This window comes from Rhynchophorus ferrugineus, unplaced genomic scaffold (assembly GCF_030347505.1).
Source record: "Rhynchophorus ferrugineus isolate W39M unplaced genomic scaffold, kcgeb_rfMv2 rfM10, whole genome shotgun sequence".
In the NCBI taxonomy this organism is placed as follows: Eukaryota; Metazoa; Arthropoda; class Insecta; order Coleoptera; family Curculionidae; genus Rhynchophorus; species Rhynchophorus ferrugineus.
In genome coordinates this window covers 7,391,970-7,404,252 of record NW_027472589.1, presented here as the reverse complement: position 1 = coordinate 7,404,252, position 12,283 = coordinate 7,391,970, and positions in this window count along the sequence as shown.

Here is a 12,283-nt window from a genome sequence, read left to right as displayed (position 1 = left end):
ACATCTTTCCATCGTACGTAAAAAACCCGAAATAGTTTAGTCATCAACTACTATGTTGTCTGAAAGCTCTTTGAGCAGAGTTTGCTTCCAATAAGTTTGGCAATTCGTTATCAACTAACTCTTTTGGACTTCCAGGCCATTCTTTGTCATTGTCATCCAAATTATAATTTTTAAATTGTTGAAACCAAAACGGGTAATTAGGATATGGCAGAGCAGCATCACCTTTAGTTACTAAAGGTGATTTATTATTATTTTATATAGAAAAATTCCAAAATCACTAAATTGAAAGAGTTGTTTGCATTGGTAGAAATGTATGATATTAACAACAGCTCGGGTCCATGAATTATATTGTATAATCTAGTTTCCAAAAGTAAAATGGATCTTGTAGAAGTTGCCAGAAATAAGAATATGTAAATTAAAACAATAACATATATAAAAAAAATTAAAAAATAAAAACACTGAAACTAAATGAAACTGATCAAAATCAATAATCACATCGATCGAACAATAATCACAATGTTTGCTGATTCGCAATCTGTTCAAATATATCACGGCACTGCTAAAGGATATAGGGCGAATAAAATCCAAATACCGCAATGTCGTAAAGCCTTTTTCCTTCGATTTTATGATTTTTTTACTGTACTCCTTGAGAGTGAAGTTTCTTTGGGCGAATATTTTTTGTTGCTGTTTTATCGCCGCCATTTCACTTTGGACATTTTTACAATCAGTTACATCAATGCCTTATCAAAATATGTTCTTATAATATATATAAAAACTGTTTCTTCCTTCGTGGTTGGTGGTATGTCAATTTTAAATACATTGTTCTTTAGAAAAGAAAAACTATTTATGCGTATCCAAGTTCAATAAATAAAAACCCTTTCCATGTATATATAATTGTGAAAATTTGCGAATTCTTGTTAACTTCACGTATTTTTGCTGCCATTTTTGTTCACACGATTTCAGGTTAATGAAAATTTTGAAGAATTTTATGTTGAATCGAATGGTAGTATAATTATTTTTGTACAACTTTAAAGTCTCCTTTATACCAACGAGAGTTTATCTGGAGTGGACCTACAGTTTAACATAGGCTCAGAACTACGGTCCTCGGCATAAATAAAGCCTACCGATTGGCAAGTGACCAGTTGGTTCAGGTATATAACGGGTCAATTGAAATGTCCCCGGCCTACCATAGTAAAACACATTTTTTGGCAAAATTAGTTTTTTTAATCAACATAATTCCCTTCAAGGGTAATATACTGATTATAACGACCCTCCAACTGTTCGTACCATTTTTGTAGTACGATTTGTCCTTCAAAATAGGCCTCAGTTTCGGCGATCACTTCTTCATTCGACGAAAATTTGTTCCCAGCGACCACTCTTTTGAGATTTGAGAACAGGAAGTAGTCAGTCGCTGGGGGCCAGGTTCGGAGAATACGGTGGATGGGGAAGCAATTCGAAGCCCAATTCATGGATTTTTGACACGGTGCGTTGTCTTGGTGAAGCAGCACTTTATTTTTCTTCAAATGCGGCCGTTTACGGCGTAACGCTATATAATAGTCGCTGTTGATGGTCCTTCCATTTTCAAGGTAGTCATTGAAAATTATTCCATGCGCATCCCAAAATACAGACGTCATAACCTTGCCAGCCGACTGTTGCGATTTCCCACGCTTTGGAGCGGCTTCATCGTGTGCAATCCTCTCGGATAACTGTCGATTGGACTTCGGAGTGAAATGATGGAGCCATGTTTCATCCATTGTCACATATCGACGCAAAAACTCGGGTTTATTACGCTTAATCATCTTCAAACACTGCTCCGAATTATCAACTCGTCGTTGTTTTTGGTTAAAAGTGAGCTCGCGCGGCACCCACTTTGCACAGAGCTTTCTCATATCCAAATATTCGTGAATGATTTGATGTACACATTCAGTTGATATCTTTAGAGTGTCTGCTGTTCTGCTATCATTCAATTTCAATTTACGGTCATTCAAAATCATTTTGTGGATTTTTTAAATGTTTTCGCCGGCAACAATGCCTTTCGGACGTCAGCTGCTTTCACCGTCTTCGGTGCTCATTCCACCACATCTAAACTTAGCATACCAATCCTTGATGGTTGATTTTCCTGAGGTAGTGTGCGTAAACTCCAATATACCAAGTTACCAACCAATATATACCGTTCTATCGATATGGAATCTGAAAATTATCTGAAATATGGGAAAAACTAGCGGTTATCGATGAAGAATACTTTGATTAAAACACATTTTATAATATTTTCTATTATTCATTATATAAATTTAACTTCTAATTTAAAAAAATATTTAAAACTAATTTATAGGCCTGATTAATTGATGATTATTGTCAAACTTATAAAGAACAGTTGAGTATTATTTATATATAACAACATTCATAGTTGAACACAAATTACAATTAATAAATTCCTACTATGTACCTATCAAAACAACGTTCACGATCAAGATAGAACTTCGTCATCTCCGCAAACCAACCAAAATAAAAACATCAGACCAACTTAACTACGCTAGTCGACCCAGTTCAGTTCTCCTCGTCTCCACATTTCATCTTGTTGGACATTCCTCTACAAACAAGGCCTAAACTAATTTGCTTTGTGGCCGCAGTTATGAGAATTAGGACAAAAACGGCCCTTGTAAGTACTATAAATTTGCCTGATATAATTTTGAAAGGCTTTTTTATCGCTACCTTGTTTTCACTTTATTTACCATCAAGACGTTATTATTTTGTCAATAAAACAGAATAAATTTACTGTATCAGAAATAACTTGATATTATTTCTTTAGCAATATTAAAATAGGCATTTTTTAATTAAAAAACGCTGATTTACTGAGAAAAATTGATACAAGATTAATATGGTCATGAATATTCCGAATATATAGTCAAAATGAGTTCCTGTGGTAGTTATCATCAAATGCTAAGCTGTTTGGGCTATGTTTTCGTCACTTTTATCATCAGATAAATAAAGAACAATTTTGAGCATTCCCTGATTCCAGCGTCTATCTATATACACTGAATGGAAAACTGTTATTAGGCTGTAGCAACTGTAGTTATGTAGCGAAATGTCCAAACCATCCGATTTACACGTGCTAGATTGTTTAACAGTTGTCTCCATATATACTTTTCACCAATAGTTATCGTTGATCAAAATAGACGCAAGCACATAACAATATTAATTTTAATGACGTAAATTTAATGAAAAATGTGTCGTCAAGGCCCAGAAATATAATTTAGCCGTAAGAAATATTCAGCGAAATAAAACAATAATTGTTTTGCTTCTGCGTATCTTCGGCCATTACGGTTTATGCCACAGTTTTCTTGGAAATGTGCTAAAGACCTGTTCGAGCGAGCCGAGACAAAAACTGAACCGTCGATAGCCCCCTGACCTCTCTCACAAATTGTCAGATACATGTGATAAGAAGCGAAAGCAAAACAATTAACAATTGCAAATTAATTGGTCATTAAAACGGAGAGAAAATAACAAAGAAAAAAACGACAAGATATCAATAAGTACGTCGTATATGTTGAAGTGTTTGAGAATTAGTAATACCTAATTATAAACTGACTATATTTGTTATTTAGATAAAACTAAAGCCCGTCAGACCGAAGTTTCTTACTAAAATAAACATTTCCATATTCAAGTTTCCATTTCTACCAATAAACAGATGACCAGAACATGTCGCGAGATTTAGTGAAGAATATTCGAACATTATTTTATGCTGTTTGTGAGTTGTCCAATGATTAATCAAATAAATTCATTAAAATTAACAAATTTCAACTGTAAAACACATTTGCTAAAGCATTTTAATGTTATAAATCTTAATTTAAACTTAAATTAACTGTTAATTATTATAAACTTTAAATAATGTATATCTAATATTTCAACCACTCTTGTTTTAATAACCTTAACTGAACATCTTTAACACTGCTTTAGATCTTCGGATCCAGAAGAACTGTGATGAAGCTGTGACCCTGATTAATCCTTGATCACCTTTAAATCAAATTTTCAAGCAACAACATACTTGGGGATGTTGTCTTTATTATATTTTCGTTCTTAGTCAATATAATTAACAGCAAAAGCTATTATGACCAAATCCTAAAAATTGCTAAAAGTTTTGAAACCATTATGATCGTTTGTTTTATTGTTTAAAGGTATTTTTTTGACCAATAATTCATTATCTTAAAGTTTGCTTTAATATAGAAAGGTTATCAATCCAAAAGTATTCGCATTTCAACAAATACTATTGGCACAGCAGGACTTCGAACTATATCCGTTCTGGTCTTGAATAGCATAATTTTTGATCCATGTGTTTTTAGTGTTGTTTCTTGCAAAAGGCCGACTTCGTTACAGAAGTCTGTGGAGATTTCGTTACCTTTCATTCGACAGACATGTCCGAACACTCTAACAGTGTTAAAAGAAATTCAGCATTTGAAAAATATCAAGCTTACCTATGTCAGACTGTAGCAACAGTCTCTAGGTATCGGAGTATACAGAAGGAAGGTAATTAAGGGTTCAGAAGAGCTACATTATACTGTTGATTATAATATTTCCTCCCTTTTCCCATGTACCATCAATATGGATTGAGTTTATGTTAGTAGCTGATAACTCCCTTAGCTTAGTTTAGAAGGAAATTTGTAAAGTAGTATTATTAATGATATTTTAGACTATAGTTACTCGGTAATGATGTCCAGTGTCTAGCTTTGAGAATGGATATCAATTAAAGGACATAACAATAATAATAAAGGATTGCCTTGTCAATGTCTAAGAACAGTTTCCATAAAAAGGACATGTTAGATTAAAAGCAGAGCAGATCAGAGTTAAAATTAAAGAACTGTACTGGTTAGACGTAAGATACTCCCAACTTAACCTTAAAATCAAAGAGGTTGGTTTATCAGTCTATATAGTCTGTTCAAATATGGGGTTGCACTGAAACATCCAACCAACGTACCCAAAACAAAGATACATACTGATATATATATCCTACACTCGTCTTGCTGGTGTATCAACGCAAGTACAACTAAACAATAGTAATAAATTCATTTGGTACATCAAGATTGTACTAAGCAAATTTAATATAAGGTTTACTAACTATATCAACGTTTAGTGACATATATATTAAATTTTTAGACAGCCCAACTTTTTTTCTTTAGTTTTTATGGATTAATTTTAAACAAAAATTAAATAATTATAACTAATAATTAACTTCCTTGTACGGTCAATTGTAATTGATGGTTCTAAAACATTTTTGGATATATTTTTGTTTAAATATTAAAAAGGAACTTTTAACGAGTCCTAAATCAAAAATAAGGGACTGCTCGATGGCGTATCACCTGTGAAACGAACCGGAGCGAACCGTTTGGCCCACTGTTTAATTTATGAGTTTAAAATTGGTTTATCACCGGCACTGGCCACTATCTGGAATCGGAATTAAAACTTAATCAACAAGAAAATGACAATAATAACATCGGTTACGATCAGTTTTATGACGGTGGTGGACAGTTATTCGGGACATTTTACGATGGTTTTGTGGTGTCGTAAGTTTTGGGTTGCAATTTTGTCATTTCAGTTTTTAATGTCGTTATTAATAATTAATTATGAGTCATAGACCAGCAAATATTCAAGATTTATTTTAATTATTTATAAAAAATTGCATTAATAATCTCTTTGTTATATTTTAAAGTCTCTTCTTTACCAACTAGGGTTTATCTAGATTGTACCTACTGCATAATGTAATTCGGTATTAAGCCTACAAAATGGCCAGTGACTAACTTGGAGATCATCCCAGAAGACATGAGATCTTATCCAGTCCGGTTACTGGTGTGACTGGGATCATTTCCCTTTTCGGATATTGTATTCTTGTCTAAGGACAGTCACAAATGTTAAATAATTACAAACGTAAATTTACTTCCATGCCCCAGCAGGATTCGAACACGCGACAATCGCAACAGTAGGAGGACCGTACTGTCGCCTTTACCACTATCCCAACCATAGCCAATAGCTAGTATATTAATAACGTTAGTTACATTGGGTTTTTTGTGTAGTAAGATAAGAGTGTAGAGACAGAAGATATTTTTGCTATTATTTAATGTTTTTCAAAGGGAATTTATTCATATAAATATGAGTGTTGTGTTTTGGAGACCGGAACCAATGGTAGTTCTGGTAGCTTCCCAACCAATCTCTCTCAGTTTTTGCACCACCTTTTCTACCGATGCATAATTCTGGTCGGTTTTTTGATCAAACTGTTTGATTGAAATATTAGCATTAGCTTTGTAGGCGTTTGTGAAGCAGATGAGTTGTAAGAATTATCTGTTCACCTTCAGTTTTGTTGTCATTATTTATTTTTTAATCAGAGAAAATAAAAAAAACAGCTAAATTTCAGGTAATCTACAAGATATTATTATCAGATTTGGTTCTAATAAAAGATGTATGCTCAAATGTAATAATAAAAATATTAATAATATTAAGTGCCATCTATTAGAAGGTATGTTTATAATAAATATGTTAGTTATAAGCAGAGATGGGCAAAATGCACTTGCTTTAACTAGAATACAATTTACAATATATTATCTCCCAGGCATTATTCCATGTTTTTGTAATTTTTAAGCTATAAATTGCAAGATTTTTAATTATTTCACTTTCATCTGTTATGATGCAACTATTCTATATTTTTGCCAGAGAGCTTTTACTCCCAGGCATTATTCCATGTTTTTGTAATTTTTAACAAGATTTTTAATTATTTCACTTTCATCTGGTATGATGGTAATATATCAAGGTAATATCATGACGCCAATATGGCCTCTATTTATATCAAATGAGACAAACTGATCAAATCCTCTCTATAAGGTCTCTATTAGTTGTGATGCAGTCACAGTTAAATGACTCAAATTACAAGCCTGCAGTTGATCTAATCTGGTTGTTATTAGTAAACAGAAGTTTGCCTTTAATATTAGAATTTATTAGAACTAGTAACAATATTCGGACTAATAATTGTAATCATATACAGATATTTCGTAAAAAAACCGCTTAAGAATGAAAATAAGACTTGACGCCATTGAATGGTTCCCATTTTGCTTACTAAGCGTCATTTGAAATTCTAACTGTAAAATATTTTTAATAAAATATTCAACCGTCTTAATAATAAATAAGGAACTTACTAAAATTTTAAAAAATAGTCAAACTTAGATTTTTAACACACAAAAAAAAACGTTTTAAAGTAAAATATGTACATAATAATCGTTGTAAAAACTAAATATAAATAAAGAAAAGTTTTTATTTAACCTATCTACTAGATGTATTTTATATTCTACTATATACACACACAATTTAGCTTAATACCTCAGTTTGCTTTTAAAACACTAACCATATAATACGAGAAGCCGCAGAAATATTGCAGGCAACTCCTTCTATGGTGTAGTGGCTAGAGCGTTCAGCTCACACGCGGCGGTCGCGAGTTCGATTCCCGGCGGGGACAACAATTTTTTGTTGTTGTCCTAGTTGAAATACTAATTACATAATAAATTTTTAAGAAATAATGAAATTAAATATACCAAAAACATATCTGTAGTTGAATTATATAATTTAATTACAAATAATTAAAATATTTTCCCACCATGATCATAGGGAAGTGCAGGTGAAGCAATCAAATTATATTTTGTCTGACCAATACACAGAGCTCAGCTCAACTCTCTTAAACTAATACTATTAATAATGTATTAGTTATCGACTGAGGAACCTATGAGAACCTTCAGAAAAAGAGAAAATATTTAAATAAACATAATAAAATCCGTTTTGATAATTGACATACATTTAACATATACATCGATCTCCGATCACAGTTATTGTTCTTTGAAAAACGCTACAAGTCCAGGAATAATGAAAATTTACGACTTACGTCGAATAAATTACCCCTCGTTGGAATCAAACAAATTTATTTGTCGATAAAATAGAAAACAACATCGTACCCTAACGACTTTAACCACAAATCGTCTGATATATGCGGAAGAATCAACGGTGAACCGCGCCATAACTTCCAATTATACAAATTAAGATTTAACTATCAATTAAAAATCGAATTCCGGACAGGGAAAAAAATAGATGCCCTATTACGACTATCAAGGCTTCATCGAATATCCGAGACTGGAGAGACAATCGACAGTCGCCAACCAACCAACCACCAAACAAACAAACAAACTCGCCCCTACCATAACAAGGTCATAATTAAAAAAATATATATATATCTGGGACCGCCAACGACAGAAAAAAAGAGAGGGCTAGAGAAAAAAGAAACAAACGACGATCAGATAAGAGGAAACCGTCGCGTTATGAAAAATGACTGGGGCTCTGGTCCATCGCGTACGTGGGACTGTTTCGGCTGTCACTGAAAAAAGCCTACTAGTTCTTTATCGTTGGATCTCTTTATTTTGTTTTGGTTACCTGGGAGGTGGTACCGCGTAACGTTTTGATTTTTAACGATGGTCTGTTGTGGTTTCGGGGTGAACCTTTTTAGTGTTTGGGTAGGCTGTGACAGCCCATAATATTTTAAGTACTTAATTTTGAACCTGTTCAGATTTTTTTATTAATTAAAAACTCGTTTTTAAACTTTAACTCTTTTGAGCGTCTCAGAAACTAGAAGTGTTGAAAATATTGTTGAAATCAAGCACCATAGCTTAAAAATCAACAAATCACTTTAGCTTATTAAAAAGAAAGGAACTCGGACAAGAAAATTGGTTATCTAGAAGAACATTTGATTATCAGTATATAATAAGTTTCTGCTGTACAAGAAGATACCACAAACTATATGAACCTATGAAATTTAGTTATGGGGATGTTCTGCGAGAAGTAATATCAACATAATACAACTATTTTTACTATACTATAATATAGGAACAATTACTTACACCGAGAGCTTCTGATTCCAACTCTCATGGGGATTCGCAACAAGATATGAAGAAAAACTCCACTCATGTGTAAACAAGTGTTACAACTCTTTAACAACACTAAACTAGGCTGCAAACTCAACCAAACCGTGAGATTTTGTGTAGTTATGCAGGGAAGTGTACTAAATGTTAAAAACAGTGGTGCCACTAACTTTTATTTTATTAGAGACCAAATAAAGGACAATGGGTATTCCTAGCTAAATACCTAGCTAAATAAGCAACGACTATTAATATTATATTAATAAATGTATAATATTGCTGGGCAACGTAGTCAATCTAAATAATTTAATAAATATCCATTTATTTAGTAAATATATCAAGTATTATGATTTTATATGGTTATCAAGCAGAAAAAATATTCGGTTTTATAAAACACCATATAAAAGCAGTTTTAAGCTTAATTTTGGAAGACCTCAATTTATAATTTGAAATAATGAAGTGATGAGTGGAATATCATTAGACAAACATTAGATATTACCCTAATAATCTCTCAATATTTGTTTACGTTCAAGAGCAATATATTCTAAATAATGTAATAAAAAAGTATTTTGAAATAAAAAAAGGTAACCTTACCTTCTAGGTATTCAACTATATTGTTGGTAGGGGAACCTGAAATTGAAAAGGGTTTTAAAAAATCGCCAAATCTGTACAAAAAACTATCAGAATAAAGCTCTTATTCAGTTAAGCAGTTATTAAACTCCAAAATCACAAAACAATCTCGCAGTGTGAATCTCGCTGTAATGACCAACATTGAATGTTTGTTTAAAATGCTCTCTGTTTCGTTTAAAGAAATCTATTGGTGAAAATGCGAAGTGGTAATGTAAATAACTATTAAACAACCTGACCTAATTGTTAAATTCGATGATTTATATTTACCTATATAAAACGACATATTTCCATCTAGTGTTATTGAGTCCTTATATATATAGTATATATAGATGTTAATCGCCGAATGTCCAAAAATAGCTTTACAAAATGCATCAGTGGCCATCAAATTCTTTCAGAAGCTCATATTAACGCTAAATTAAAATAATTTAATAATTTTCTGGGGCTTATTTATTTTCTTAGGCTGCCAATGGAAAGTTCCTAGGCAATCCTAAGCCCAGGAAGTTATGAGTTAGCTCAGTGGAGCCATCCACATCAACGCCGGACCGGAATATACGTGACCACAGTCTTGTTATATATATGGTTGGATCAACATGATGTTATTACCAACTAAACCGAACTGATTAAACTGTTACTGAATGTGTCCAAGTTAGGGTTGAAGGAGTATAAGTTCCAAGACGTTCCAATGTTGAATGGTACTGTCCACACAATAAATGATTCTTAGAGTGAAAAAATCATTAAAAAACACTAGGTCATTTTAATTTAATATTCCACCATTTGATACTTAGTGTATTTTACAAAATCAAATGATTAAGAAGCAAACCCATCTAGGATTTTTGTAAAGTTTGTATGAAAAGATTTGCCAAACATTTCCATATTTATTGCTTAATCACATAAAATAGTAGTTATAATTTGATTTAAAACCAATAAAACTGTATCAATCATCACCAGACTAACCAGACATAGTTTAGTGTGATTTTTTTGTACATGCAAATTAAATAGAGCTTTCAGAGATACATATAATTTTGAATTAGTATTTCCGTCATACTACTAGACTTAATTAATTTGATTATTACGACCAGAATAGGCAATTAACAGATTAATTAATGCTTATAGTGCGGAGGCTTAACTAACAAGAATCTCGAGCGTCGAGCTAGATATTGGGAGCTCGAGGACATAATAGAGGAACATTTTAATTATGATCGTACAAAAACATTTATTTGGACGATGAACCCAGAAATCGTGTTGTAATAACAGAATTGACTATAACAATCAACATTTTTGTATTAGTTAATAATAAACTTTTTTCTCGAGAAAAGTGTTTAACAATTTTTTAAATGTAAAAATTAAATTAATAAACTGAAAAATTTATAAGAAGGAAACGAAGCGACATTTTTAGATTGGTATTATCATCACTACATAGTATAAAACAAAGTCGCCTTTTCTGTCCCTATATCCCTATGTGCGCTTAAATCTTTAAAACTACGCAACGGATTTTGATGCGGTTTTTTTCAATAGATAGAGTGATTCAAGAGGAAGGTTTATATGTATAATACATGCATAATATACTAAGGCAACATTGCTAATTTTAGAGGTTTCTAACGTGATGTCGTAAATTAACCTATTTTTTTAGGCTTATTTAGCAATTAGCAAAAACGCTGCCTAACCCTACGAGTTAGATCAAATTAATGTACTACAGTATTGTACACCATAAAAAGGTCTACAAAAAAGTCCGCGATGGTATATGTTTATCTTTTAGGGATAACCCACATTAACCATTTTTATTGTTTACTTTTTACGTGAGAAAATGGCTTATTTACGAAGCTATTTTAAGCAATACGGCATTAATCCTTATCGAATTAAGTACCTTAAATACAGTGTGCAATTAATATAGATCAATATGGTTCCTTACAGCATGTAAATTAAACAAATATTTTCGGAGATATTACAAATTTAAAATTTGCGTTTAAAAATGTGTAATGCAATAAAAATTGTATGAATTTAGATATTCCAAAGATAGCAGGAAATCTTCATAGTAAGTATAGGGGAAGAGGAATTGTTTTACTGCAAATTTAATGCGTGCAGGCCAAGGGCAGTAATGAATGAACCAAAAATACTGGATCGATTTTAATCATGTTTTCATTGAGTGACATAGGCATATATATTTTATGCCCGTGCAAAGTCGGAGCGGGCCGCTATGTTTTTATATACAACGTTCATATTTTTTCTGTAGTGTATTTAATTTAGTATCAGCATTGCACCCGTGCGAAGCCGGGGCGGGTCGCTAGTAATAGATAAATACTGATAAATACGAAGAATATCTTGACTTAGCACTGAATTATACTTAACCAAATGATCTAACCAACAGTATATAAAACAGAACGAAGAAAATTATAGAGTAAATAATTTAATAATTCATAGCACTGAGGTTAGAAGAGCTGATGGAAGATTACTATCTGAAACTAAGCAGTAGACCAGAAACTAACATGTAAACGAACAAAATATAGTCGGTATTACATTAGTACACCAACCGTGAATTATTAAACGTTCGGTTTAACTTATATGGTACGCAAAAGATTGATATTTACTGAGACAAGAATACGTTTTCTAAATTCTATCAAACATTAATAAAGAAAATAGTTGATTAATAAGAAATATATAAACACGAGGAAATAAATAAATAAACTATACCATTATACGTCATCATAAAAATGTAG